The sequence below is a fragment of the Meleagris gallopavo genome, chromosome 2 (genome assembly GCF_000146605.3).
Source record: "Meleagris gallopavo isolate NT-WF06-2002-E0010 breed Aviagen turkey brand Nicholas breeding stock chromosome 2, Turkey_5.1, whole genome shotgun sequence".
Classification (NCBI taxonomy): Eukaryota; Metazoa; Chordata; class Aves; order Galliformes; family Phasianidae; genus Meleagris; species Meleagris gallopavo.
This window is the reverse complement of record NC_015012.2, coordinates 80,049,091-80,060,087: the sequence shown is the minus strand read 5'-3', so window position 1 is coordinate 80,060,087 and position 10,997 is coordinate 80,049,091.

Sequence of the window (10,997 nt, the reverse complement as noted above, 5' to 3'; positions counted from 1 at the left end):
AAAAGACACAAAAAAAAGACACAATTGATAGAAGGAAGATTAGGTAGTATATTATTCAAGGAAAAGAAATATGCATATTTCCATGTATTTGGTTAAAATCATCACTATACTAGACTATGTAAAACTTCCTGCAAAATATAGTGGAAATCGAGACCCATACAGAGAAGGTTAAACTGCACTGAAAAGTCACTCCAGCCACAGAAAGCCATCTAGAAGAAAAAATGAGTAGAGGAGAAGAACTGAAAAGGTGGGCTAAGGCTATAAAAAAGTAGTCTGCAGCCACTACGGTAGTGCTGCTCAGGAGATGGTGCCTTTCTTCTTCTCTGTTGTCAACAAATCACTGAAATTTGTCCATGAAGAGTGCAGCTTCCACCTATCTAGTGCTTTTTCCATATGGAAGAATGTTACAGCTTCAGCTGTGTTTTGGTTTAACAGGTGGATGTAGAAAATCTGTAACCAGAATCCTAGTGATCTGAAGGAGCTAAACTCAGTTTGTTACCATATGATTATTTTCTTTTGTGCTGGTTTCTAATGTCAGGAGACCATGGAGATCTACCTATATACATGCTCAATGCTGGAAGGATATATTAGGTAATGGCTAGAGTTGCTAGCAAAACCTGGGAAAACAGGGCTGTTAGCACAAATTTAATTTAGCTCCCTGACTGTGCCCTTTGAGCGTTCTTTTATTCAATGCTCACTTTTCTGTTTGCAGAAGGCAGTAGGTGACTTACTGCACCGGGTACATCTGTCCAGTGCACAATGAATTGTATTTGTGTAGTGAAGGCTTGAGGACCCTTGCCTCATTTGATAATGAAGTTGAGTGTTATGCATAGAATAAGGGAAGTGGCAGAGAGAAAAAAAAAGTCTCTGAAGGTAAAGGAAGATAAATATATGCTTGGAATTTTATTATTATTATTATTATTATTTTAGCATTGCCTATGTTGTAAAGTTGGCACATGAGAAAGGCAAATTACTTAAGTAAAAATCTTCAGAATTGGACATTGAAAGTACACTACCTAGAGATTCAAGTTGTGATAGCTGAAACCTTTTTTTAATATTGCTGAGTAATCACTGCTGCTGGCAGAGTTGCTTTGAGATGTGCTTTGAATATATAAATTGTTATGAAGAGTTTTTCTTTATCTTAAAGATACCAAAGTACTTCAGATTTACTACTTTATTGTTAATAGTAACTAGAATATTATTGTTTGTTCATTAGATGTAAAAGTGAGAATAACAAAAATTAATCTTTAACCACTTACTCTTTGTATTAAAATCTGTGCATAGGGATTAGAAGAGACCTCTAGAGATTATCCAGTCCAACCCCGCTTCTAAAGCAGATTCCCTACGGTAGGTTGCACAGGTAGGCATCCAGGCAGGTCTTGAATATCTCCAGAGAAGGAGGCTCCACAACACCTCTGGGCAGCCTGTTCCTGTGCTCTGACACAGGAAAGAAGTTTCTCCTCATGTTTATATGGAACTTCCTGTGTTGCAGTTTTTGCCCATTTTCCCTTATCCTGTCACTGCACACTGAAAAACACCTGACCCCATTCACTTGATTCCCACCTTTTAGGTATTTATAAACACTGATGAAATCACCTCTCAGCCCTCTCTTCTCCAGGCTGAACAGTTCCAAGTCTCTCACCCTTTTCTTATAAGGGAGATGCTCCAGGCTCCTCATCATCTTTATGGCCCTCCACTGGACTCAATGAATGAATGTAATCAGTGAATAAGAGCATGAGAAATGACCTCTGGAGATGGTCTCACCCATCCCCTCTTGTCAAAACAGATTCAATCAGATCAGATTTAGACACCTCTGTCAAATGAATTTTCAAAAAATTCAAATGATAGAGATATCACAGCTACTCTATAAATCCTGCCCCATTGTTTGACTATTCTCACAATGAAAATGTTTTTTATTGTTTACATGGAACTTTCTGAAATCTAATTTGTGGCCATTGTCTTATTATAGCAGTCAACATTAGCTATGCTAGTTGATGTTTTACAATGAGCAGTGAGAGTATGCGGATGAGGTGAGAGTTGAAACATCCTGGATGGATTTTCACACAGCATGCTGTGCCTACCCTTTCCATCCAGTGCCACACAAATATGAGGTTCCTACTATCTGGAGGGGCTTCAGATATTGCTGCAAATTAATAATATTATTAAGATATCTCCTTTTTATTCTATCTTATTGAAACAGCAATTTTATTATTATTATTATTTTTATCCTGCCTTTATTACTGAGATCTGGAAAGAGCCCTGCAGGTTCTCCGTATCTTCTCATCCTACCTTGAACCCCTGGTGCAGAACAGCCTCTCCCTATACCTCACCTACATGATCTCAGCTGGCTCATTACCAAAAATTAGTTCCATTCATTCCCATTTCTTTCTCACATGAACAGTCTTTACTACCCTGAATAACTAATGTCAGAAAACAAACAAACAAACATAATATTCTTTCAAGGGACTCTTCATCAGCACGTTTGTCAGAGGGTGAGTTTTATGCTAACTGCATTTTACAAACACGTTTTCTATTAGAATAATTTCTTTCTCTGTGGTAGTTTCAATTGATGGCTCATTCTTGCAAGAAAAGTGAAAGTCCTTCTGAAAGTACGAAATTAAGAAAACACATGTCAGACGTTCCCTGGTCTCAAGACCAAATGTCAGATGTTGATACAACTAATCAAGCCAGATGTCAAGATACATAGCTACATAGCAACTCTTGATATGAAATTTAACTGCACAATTGTAGCACCATGCAGGTTGTTTCTACAGGTGATGCATGCTGTGATAAAAAGATACGGGACTTAGTACATAGTACACAGCTAAAAGCTTCGATTTGTATGTTTTCTCAATTGGAAGAGATCCTCTCTACAGCACATCTCAGATAAAGCAGTTTAATCAGATTGGTAATACAGGTAAAGGATTTATTAATCTGTATATTTATTTATGCCACAATTCCTAGTTAATTTCTCTGGTTCTCTTAGCAGAAGAATTAGGAGCTTGAAATCAATCTGGCAGCCTTTCTTCTTCAGGTCTCTGCCATCTAATGAGAAAACTAGGAGCTGTTCCATGCAGCTCAGATGATGATTTGCACAACTCTAAATGCAAATGATAGTTTGAAGCAATGAGTGAAAATTGTCTATGTATGTTTATTTGGACAATATATCCACAGCAAAATTTGTCTTGGGTTTATTCTACACAACATCATCAAAACTAAACAAAACACTCAACCAATTAGAAATATAGATAAAGGTCTTGTCTATGTTAGCAGACATTTTCCAGAAGATAGAATTACTCTTATAGTCAGGCTATGAGTTCAGCGTTAGAATACAGTCAGATTTTATCTTCTACTTAAAACATTTACAAAAGCACTATCAAAGCTTGCTGCAAAAGTTAGATAAAGAAGGCAACCTTACACAAGATCATAGGAAAAGTCAGATTGGAAGAAACCTCAGGAGTTGTCAAGTCCAGCCTCCCACTCAAAGACAGCTCTGAGATCAAGCCAGTTTCTTGGTGATTTAGCTAGTTAGGTCTTGACAGCCTGTTAGGATGGAAACTCTGTATCCTTTCTGAGGGATTTGTTCCAGTGTAGAAACTTACAAGGAAACAAAATCTAATGTGTTCCTGAATTGTTAATAGCAAATACGAAAATTCCATATTGCTAACTTTGTGTTAAACACAGCCCAGAATATTAGAACTACATGCTGTGCTTTTCAGAAATAAGCATTGTACACTGATAATTATTTATGCTGTTAAGAGGTTAAGCACTTCAGGTAAGACCAGCAAACAGACTTACCCAAAATTCATACCTAGCTTAAAAGAAGCTCCACTTTCCTTAGAAAACAATCCAACCATCCACCTATCACCAATATTTCTGCACTAAACCATGTCCCTTGGTACAACATCTAAACATTTCTTGAATTCCTTCAGGGATGATGACTTCACCTTCTCCCTGGGCAGCCCATTCCAGCACCCGGCCACTCTTTTGGTGAAGAAATTTTTCCTAACATTCAACCTGAATCTCCCATCTTGTCCTATCACTAGTTACATAGGAGATGATGTCAACTCCCATCCCTTTTCTATTTTTGCTGTGGTTGTTTTCTTAATCTTTTGTAAAAAAAACCACAATGAATTATTTTAAGGTATTTTTCTACATTTAATTAATGGTTCCAATCTTTAGACTTCCTAGTATCAATAAATTGGAGTTTTAAGCCCTCTTGCAGTCATGAAACTCCAGGCAGGCTTTGGGGAAGCAGAATTCCTCCCACCATAGGCAAAGAGCATGTTCAGGAACATCTGATGAGATTAAATTTATATAAGTCTATGGAACTTGATGACAGGCATACAAGGGTCCTGAATGAACTGGCTAATTTAGTTTCCAAGGTACTCTCACCATTTCCAAAAAGTCATGGCTGTCAAGTGAAACCCGTGGTAAATGGAACAAGGGAAATATCACCCCCATTTTTAAGAAAGGGAGAAAGGAAGACTTCAGAAATTACAGGCCAGCGAGCCTTACATCTATGCGTGGGAAGATCATGAAGCAAATCCTCATGGATTAATGCACATGCAAGATAAGGAGGTGGTCCAAGACAACCAACTCACTTATACAAAGGGTCGATCATGCCCGAACCTTCTGGTGGCCTTTTGTGGTGGAATAATGGCACTGATGAACAGAGAAAGGGTAACTGATGTCATCTGCCTGGAATTCTGTAGGGCCTTTGACATGGCCTCACATCACATCCTTATGTCTAAGTCAGAGGGACATGGATTTTAAGGGTGGACTATTCCATAGATAAGGAATCAGTTGGATGGTCACAGCCAGAGGGTTATGGTCAATGGCTCTATGTCCAGGTAGAGGGCAGTGACAAGTATTTTCCCCCTAGAGTCTATCTTTGGATCAATGCTTTTCAACATTTTTATCAGTGACATAGACAGAGGGATCAAGTGCTCCCTCAGCAAGCAAGTTTGCTGATGACACCAAGATGAATGATGCAATTGGTAGGACTGAAAGAAGGGATGGTGACCAAAGAGGCCCAGACAACCTAGAAATGTGGTTCTTCATGAACCTGAAGGGATTCAACAAGGCAAGTGCAAGGTGTTGCACTTGGGTTGAGGCAATCCCAGAAATGGGTACAGAATGGGAGGAACTCACTGAGAGCAGCCCTACAGAGTACTCGCACAGAAAAATATTCTTGGTAAATGCAACCTAGGTTTCCAGAGCTCTCCTCATTTCCTTTTCCTTACCAAAATGATACTTCTTCAAGTCGAATTCCTTTATAGAATGAGATTGTAAGAACAGATGCAGACCATATTTCTGGGCATAGTGTATGGCCAATACAATTGAAATAAAGTAAACAAGCTCAGCTGGCTCTCAGTGCTCCTATAACACAATGATATGCAGGCTCTGGATTTCCTTAGAGCTTCTATGTAGTGGTTGCCAAAATATTGTCAGCTTAAGAATATGCAGCAATTTATATGCTTGTTCTTAAACCCCCTATGATTCAGCTAATTGTACACATTCCTTGTCTACACAGTAGAATAGATTTATAATCATTGTAACCTGAGAAAAAACTGATTTATTGGTGTTGAGCACAGGCTGTTTCACATTATAATAAAGTAATTAAAACTAAAGTCAGCAAGAGACTTTTCTCTGAAGTCCTACTGAACAGAGAACCCCTGGACAAATGTATTTCAGACACCCTGAATTATCTTTAAAAGCTGTAAATTCTCTTGTGATTTGTTTAGAAACTCATGCCACTCACTTAGAAATCCACCTATTTAATTTTCATTCTATTATACAGGGCTATTCAACAAGAGTGTATGATTTTAGTGTTTTATGTGATCTATGGGAGCTTTCCAAGAGTTTGAATACATATACACTACAAAACCTTTTTTAAAATTTGGATCTGGTTCTACTGATTTGGTAGGTAACTATTAACAGAAAAAAATAGTTGTTTTATTGGTACAGAAACTCTAAATGCATCCTTCTCTTCCACATAGAGGTGAATCATAGTAGGTACACAAATGGTCTATTCTATTGCTACATATATATTTATTTGCTAAACCAAACTAGAATAATATCTCCTCTTCCATCAGGGCTTTTCTCTGTGAAGAAAAAAAAAGCATACAATCTCAGCTCATAGCATTTTTTTTTTAATCCATACCAGCAAATAATGTAGGCAAGATGCATTATTTGTCTTTGTTCATTAATACCCTATGCACCTTGTGATGTAGAACTTCCTTTATCTTATAGTCAGGTTGCAATTTACGGAGTTCAGAATTCTAACACCAAATTAAATGCAGGGCACTTGCATCCATCACCAGTCAGGTGACATTTTAGAGCTACTGATGTTTGCAAATGACCTTTGGGGTGGTAGAAATATCTGTGCAGCCACTGCCGTGCTGTCAGATCTGCTGAAGTCCAAAAATCTCATTGCCTTAAAAATATGTCCCAAAAGACATTACCCTTTCCAGGAAATAAATTGAATTTTGTATTCATTTTCTTTCCCCTTTTCTTGCAGCTCTGTTCTTTGAAAACAGCTCGGTAAGTGAAACTTTCGATGGCGACAAGTTTGACCCTGAGTTAGACTCTGTCCAAATGAAATAACTTAAGCACTGAAATTCAAGTAAAAGTAATAATCTGGATATCTTTCTATACAGGTTAAGTGTTTGAGACATTTGTATATATTTCCACAGCTTAAATGTCCCAGATTTTTCTCAGAAAACCCGCTGCACTTCTACACACCCCTCCCATCCTTTCCCTTCCCATCTGGCTAAAGATGGGAAGTGAAGGGAAGATGAAATAAGAGGGTTTCAACAACATTGCAGAGTTGTGTAAATTTTTTAAAAAAAGTATACATTATTGTCCACTGGAAGTTTGCTGCTACCCCATAACTTTCAAATTTGAGATCTTTTGCAACAAAAGCAGATTTTTAGAACTAAAATTAATACCTGACAGAGGAAGCATATGAACAGAGACAGCATATTCCAGTAGCTGCAAATTAGGTTTGTCTCCATGAAGAAAATTTTAGAAATTAAAAATGTATTCTTCCAAAATTGAATGGTAGAAATTAATAATTGTATAGTTTCAATAATAAACTTCACTGAATTGGCATGTTTACAGAGTTTTAGGTCATCTATTTCTGTATTCACTTTTTATATGTACTCTGTACAATGTATATCAATTATTGTGTGTTAACTGTCTCTGTGATGTGACCGACCCCAAATGCTGTTTTTTGTATTTATTGTATTCACACTATTTCACATTTATTGTATTCAAACTATTCAACTTGTTTAGACAAATAAACTGTTGGTAAGCATGAGACATTTAGATGCCCTGAGGACTTGCAGATCGTGAGACCACAGCCTATTTCCAAGGTCTTCCAGAGGTTTTATAAAGTTATCTGGGTAAAATTATGTAAGAATACTTATTTAAATTGAATTATTTTAAGACGTTTAAATATTTTATACTGTTTTTTTTGTTTGTTTGTTTGTTTGTTTTTTGTGAGACAAATATTGGTAGGTAATAATATGAAAAACTTGCATTCATGTGGTTTTAAAATTTTTTTCAGAGTGTATCACCAAATCATCAAATCACTAAAGTAGGAAAATACTTCTCTACACTGAAAAAGGAAGATTGTAGCAATAAAAATGATTCAGTTTCATTGCACAGATGTAATACTTCTATTTTGTTTCAACATGGTAATCAAATCAGATAAACTGACTAAAATATTAGCCAAGATACTAGTTTTGTATTTGTTTCACTTTAAGGTTGCAGCATGAATAAGTTGTATTTGAATTCAGTACATGTTCTGTAGATGCCTGAATTTTTTTTACAAGGTTAGAGTGACTCAATTAACTACATGGCCGTATTTGTAAACACATTATTATATCTCAGATAATATGAAGCACAGATGAATAAAAGGTCAAATAATCTAGTATGCTCTTACACCATTTGAAAACATCTGCTCTAAACTATAGCACCATATATCTTTTATCCAGGCTTTGTTTTAGTAATGTGACATACTGAAAGAAACATCATAATGTTTCCCTTACTGTAGTGGGTAGCAAGTTACAGAAATGCACTCAGTTTAGATTGAAGAGTGATCTGTTTCTTTTCATTTAAAATCTCAAATCTGCATAAAGTGTTTTTTGTCCTTCTAAATGTTGCTTTTGTACATAACGGCAAATCTCTGCTGCAGTAAGGTGGGAGGGTAAAATAATCCTTGATTCACAAGGATCACAGAGCACAGGCCTTATGAGGAGCAGCTGAAGGAGCTGGGATCGTTCAGTCTGGACAAGGGGAAGCTGAGGGGAGACCTTATTGCTCTCTATAACTACCTGAAGTTGTAGTGAGCTGGGAGTTGGCCTCTTCTCTCAGGTAACTAGTGAGAGAAGTAGAGGGAATGGCTTCAAGCTGCGCCAGGGGAGATTTAGGCTGGACGTTAGGAAATACTACTTTTCTGAAAGAGTGGTCAGGCACTGGAATGGGCTGCCCAGGGAGGTGGTGGAGTCACTGACCCTGGAGGTGTTGAAGGAAAGTTTGGACACTGTGTTGAGGGACACGATTTAGTGAGAACTGTTGGTGATATGTGAATGGTTGGACTGGATGATCTTGAAGGTCTTTTCCAACCTTGTTGTTTCTGTGATTCTGTGATTCTGTGATTTCTGTTTTAGTCTCATTCTTACCAAAAGGTCTTACTCTTTAACTCACTTCATCAGCTCAGCTTCCATTGCTTCCTTCCCACAATCAACAAAAATATCTTTTATTTCATAGATCACCATCATCTCAGTTCTCATGCTTTCTCCTTCTTTCCAAGCTTGCTGTAATGGCTGCCTTTGCTCCTCCTTTCAGTTTTTGTCTCTCCTGCCTTTTTCATTTTATGGCATAATCTTAAATACTAATTTAAAAGAGGTTGTGCAGTAAGTTGGGGCTAGTCGAGATGTGAGTAAACGAACAAATTCTATTAAAAGAAACATTCAGATACCTGAAGTTCTGATCCAGCAAAGTTTTCAGCGGACCAGAGCTGCACAGTCAGAGAAGGTCTCAAGGAGCCCTAGTTTTTAGAATGCCAAATCTATGTAGTGCTTTCACTTCAAAGTTGGCACTTTTGAGGAAGAAAATGAAGATGCGAAGTGTGAATTTATAACCTGGGCAAACTACTAAGCCATTAAATAAACAACTTCAACTACCTAGAAATGGCAAGTGAAACTTTGCCTCAATTAAATGTTGTATTAGTTTAAAGCATTAATAAGGTCTTGGAAATAGGGATCAAAGTGAATACCACTGCTATAAAATCCTAATACCTCATAGTCTGAGTTTCTCAGAAAAACAAAACAAAACAAAACAAGAAAACCAGTTTCATAAGCATGTATACTGTATTGAGAGAGATAGGCTTGCTAACAATAGCAAAACACAGATAATTAGAAAGAGAATAGGAGTAAGAATTGAGACATATTAACTGATTGTGATCCTTTGTAAAATAAATGTATTCAACCTGTAAAAGTACTCAAACAATTAACATACATGGAGAAGACAAAAATTGTTCTTAATTGGCAGAACCATGCATCTATGACATTTTCTTCAATCTTTCTTAAGATTTGTACTGCATAAATTTAGACAGCATATAAAACATACAAGGGTAAGATAAAACAAATAAAATTATGTAAACACATGCAAATTGGGCAAATTGGAGCACACTCTGAATGTCAAATTGGGAAAAAAGTTGGCTGTTAAACTGAGAGCATAGAAATGTGTGTGTGGGAGGGTATTTTTATAATACATAACATTTCTTCTCTATTGAAAAAATCAACTATATTCAAATATCTATCATTTTCTCAAAGGAAATAAAATAAAAAATTTAAGTGCACACATTTCCTGTTGAATTTGTGTACTTAAAGAACGAAGAAAGTGCTTTTACTGACTTTTCAAGGCTAGATGCATTAAACATTCTTTTTTTCCATATATGCATATATATGTCCCTGTAGACAGGTTCAAGCTACACAGCCAGTTAATGATGCACTTTCTTGTAGACAAAACATCTTTTAAAGTTGTTTTATTTTGTATTCATTGAGGCCATCCTCTGTCTTTGCATCTTTGCAAGCAACTCTCACTCGTGTCATAGACAGTTTAGCAAGCTTAAGCTCTATAGCATCTTTTGGTCCCAAATGTCTTCTGACTGAGCACAGTAATCACGATGCTACCAAACTCTGCTGAAAATGAAATTAGTAATTTACAACACAGTAGATAACTCTGTAGAAAGAGATAGTAAATACAGATGTACAGTCACAGAAGAACTATGAAAAACAATTTTGGAAATCATGTTGTAATGCTTAATGCTCTGTTCCCCTTATGGACAGTCCTGCTTTTCTCAAAGCAGCTGTCATAGTTTCATGATTTTTCATCGGTATTCCACACCATAATATCATGCAGTGCACTGGGATTTAAAGATTTAATGCTGCAGTTCCTTGGATTGTCAATATTGCTCTCTTTTTGGCTTTCTGGACACTCCATCTAGAGCACTAGAGTAAGATTTAGGCTTCAAAAACACTAATTTTATTTGAATCATTAGCTTCAATTCCAGACGTATTGTATTTTACTATTTCACATTCCAATACAATGTTCAGAAACTAAGGTGTTTTTTTTTTTCCTTATCTCACTGCAGCTATTTTCCTTCATCCAGGCCCATTTACCTACTTTTTCCCTTTTCCCCACCCCCCTTTTCTCTGGGGCATGGATTTGCGGGTCTCTTCAACCCCTTGTCACCAAAATCAGATCAAACTGTGACAGCAACAATGTGAAAAGATAGCTGAATAGTAGATATTCTTGCATGTTTCTTTGCAAGCAAAGAATATTACCCATCAGGATTATTGAGTATTTGTCACATATGGTGTTACCTTCAATACTAAGCACACAAGAGAGAAAATAACAAACCTGTGAAACTCCTTTCCTGTGCATTCTGCCTGATGAAGACATTAATTAACTTTAATGATAGT